General features: G+C 38.8%; 1 pseudogene; it reads left to right on the top strand.

The window, feature by feature from the left end:
- Positions 1–1790: 1790 nt before the first annotated feature.
- Positions 1791–3011, top strand: LOC143645537 (small ribosomal subunit protein eS6 pseudogene; annotated as a pseudogene).
- The last annotated feature ends 384 nt before the right edge of the window (positions 3012–3395 follow it).

Raw genomic sequence — 3395 nt, 5'->3', positions numbered from 1 at the left:
ATCTTCCATCTCTTCTCACATATCATTCTTACTAATGATAAAAGAACTAAAAAAAAATGAGTGTCACCCATTATTCCAAACCTGAACTGATCCATTATAGCCTCTTTCCCCTAGGAACCTAAAGATTAGATTATTGTCCCAGGCTTCCCTGTGGACAAGTTGCTTTCACTTACTGAACTTAGTTTCTCTGCATGATCCAAAGTTGAAGTAAAATATGCTTCCATTCCATAAGCCAGGGAAAAGTTGTACCCATTACGCATCTGGGAAAGGCTCAGAATTCCTGAAAGTAAAGATTTGCTCAAATAAGAACTGAGAAGTAATGATGGCTTCCATAATTTGATAAGGGTCAAATATTGCCCACCAATGATATTTTTTCGAGTAATCACTTCAGAATATATACCAATGTGAATAAAACAGTGTGGATTACATGCTGGTTTGAATCTGTGGTGGGCCCCAGAAAAGCCATGTCCTTTAATCCTCATTCAATATTGCTGGCTGGGAAATTGTTCTCATGGAGATGTGACTCACCCAATTGTGGGAATTAAATTCTGGTTAGAGGGAGATGTAACTCCACCCATTCCAGGTGGGCCTTGACTGGAATCCTTTAAAAGAGGAAACATTTTGGGGAGAGTCCCTTTTGAGAGCCACAACAGAGCCTGCACAGCCAGAGACTTTTGAAGATGCAGAAGGAAAATTCCCCCAGGAAAGCTTCATGAAACAAGAAGCCAGGAGAGAAAGATAGCAGATGCCTCTTTGTTTGCCACATGCCTTTCCAGTTGAGAGAGAAATCCTGAATGTCATCGGCCTTCTTGAACCAAAGTATCTTTCCCTGAATGCCTTAGATTGGTCATTTCTATAGACTTGCTTTAACTGGGATATTTCACACCCTTAGAACTGTAAACTAGCACTTATTAAATTCCCCTTTTTAAAAGCCATTCTATTTCTGATATGTTTCATTCTAGCAGTTAGCAAAAAGAATAGGTTTCTAAATACATGAAGTGATAATGGCTATTAAGGAAAGGATAGGGAAGCAGTCATTCCTAAACCAGTTTTCTCTGAATCTGGACAAAATCCACTTTCATTCCCATAATTACTTACTCTAATGGAAGACAAAAAGTGTATATGTTGAATTTTGTTTATATATATGTGGACAAAATTGTCTGAATTATAAGTCCATCATTGTCATATTTGACATGATATAGCTGCTTTCCAGTGACATAAAGACCACAAAACAAGAAACCAACAGAGTAAAACTTTTGCCATCATCTAAGTGTTATGGCAAAAAAAGATATTATTAGATCCAACAACACATGATCATTTTCACTGCTTTTCTTTCCCCACAAACAGTCCTTGAATATAGATAAAAAAGAATTACCCAACCTAAGGGACAGCTGACAGAAATAATAATGAAATTATCTGGCAAATGTCCCTCCCTGCATCGTAAAAGAAAATTCTTCTTTGCTAGAAAGCTACACTGCTTTCTTTCCATGTTGTTTCATTCCAAATATTTTCATCAATATTTGAGCTTATTCAACTCTCCAAGGGTCCTGTGAGACGTATGTCCAGAAATTACCTAAATCTTTATACAAAGAGAAGTGCAATGTCAAAGCATTTAAATCAATCTCTTCTGTTTCATCTAAGGAAAGCAAGTCACAGCCCTTGAGTTTCTGTCCTTTATATGTAGTTTTTATTTTTCTTATTCTTTTTTGGTTATAGCAAAGCACCTGTCAATTAGAAACTGATCACTAGCTCTTTTTTGAAGCACCTTGGGGCCAATCAGCCACCTTAGTATGAAGTTGAACCTCTCCTTCTCGGTCACTGACAGCCAGAAGCTCACTAAAGTGGATGATTAACTCAAACTCTACCTTTTATTAGAAGCAAATGGCCACAGAAGTTGCAGCTAATGCTCTGGGCAAAGAATGGAAGTGTTATGTTGTCTGAATTAGTGGTGGAAATGACAAACAAGGTTTCCCCATGAAGCAGGGTGACTTGACCCATGGCCATGTCCACCTTTTACTGAGTGTGGTAGTTAGATTCTGTTGTCAACTTGGCCAGGTGAAGGCACCTAGTTCTGTTGCTGTGGACATGAGCCAATGGTACGTGAACCTCATCTGTTGCTGATTTACATCTGCAGTCAGGAGGCATGCCTGCTATAATGAATGATGTTTGACTTAATTGACTGGTGCTTAAATGAGAGAGAGCAGCGTAGCAGGCCAAGCAGCTTGGCATACCTTATCTCAGCACTCGCAGCTCAGCCCAGGCCTTTGGAGATGCAGAAAGGAATTACCCTGGGGAAAGTTGTTGGGACCCAGAGGCCTGGAGAGAAGGCCAGCAGAGATTATCCTGAGCCTTCCCACTTTCTTCCCACAGGTAAGAAAGAGCCTCAGATGAAAGTTAGCTGCCTTTCCTCTGAAGAACTAATGAAATAAATCCCCTTTTATTAAAAGCCAATCCATCTCTGGTGTCTTGCATTCTGGCAGCTAGCAAACTAGAACACTGAGTAAGGGGCATTCCTGTTATAGACCAAGGAGAATTGGATAAAGAAAGTGCAAATCTGTTTAGAGTTGCATTGTGGATGCCAATCTGAGAGTTCTGAACTTGGCTATTGTTAAAAAAAAAAAAAGAGAGAGAGAGAGAAGGAAATTGCTGGGCTGATTGATACTACTGTGCCTCATCACCTGGGGCCAAAAAGAGCCTGCAGAATTCACAAATTTTTCAATCTCTCTAAAGAAGATGATGTCCGCCAGTATGTTGTGAGAAAGCCCCAGAACAAAGAAGAAAAGAAACCTAGGACCAAAGCACCCAAGATTCAGCATTGTTACTCCACTGTTGTCCTGCAATATAAATATATTGTCTTACAGAAACAGCATACTAAGAAAAATAAGGAAGAGGCTGCAGAATATGCTAAACTTTTGGCTGAGAGAATGAAGGAGGCTAAAGAAAAACACCAGAAACAGATTGCCAAAATGGAAGCCGTCCTCTCTGAGAGCTTCTACCTCAGTCAAAAATAAGACTCTCTAAGAGATACAAATAAATAAGATCAGATGTTACAAAAAAAAGAAACTGATCACTAGAAGTGTTATCACTTCCATATCTTCCTCCTGTTCTTAAAGAATTAAAGAGAAGAAAGCATCCCCTTCAGCATCTGCTTAGAACCTCTCTAAAAGTTTCGAGAGAGGAAAAGCAGATGATCTACAAAAGAGTAATAATCAGAATCACATTAGAATTCTCAAAAGCAGTACTGGAAGCAAAAAATCAGAGAATGGCAGGTATACAATTGTATATATTCAGGTTAACTACCTTTTAAATTTGATGGTGCATATAAATATCATCAACCATTCTAGGAATCAGAAGATATCCTTCTCAAAAATAATCTCTGAAAATATACTTGGAAT

This window comes from Tamandua tetradactyla, chromosome 9 (assembly GCF_023851605.1).
Source record: "Tamandua tetradactyla isolate mTamTet1 chromosome 9, mTamTet1.pri, whole genome shotgun sequence".
Lineage (NCBI taxonomy): Eukaryota > Metazoa > Chordata > Mammalia > Pilosa > Myrmecophagidae > Tamandua > Tamandua tetradactyla.
Note: the sequence above shows the minus strand (reverse complement) of the source record. Positions and strands in the feature narration are given on the sequence as shown.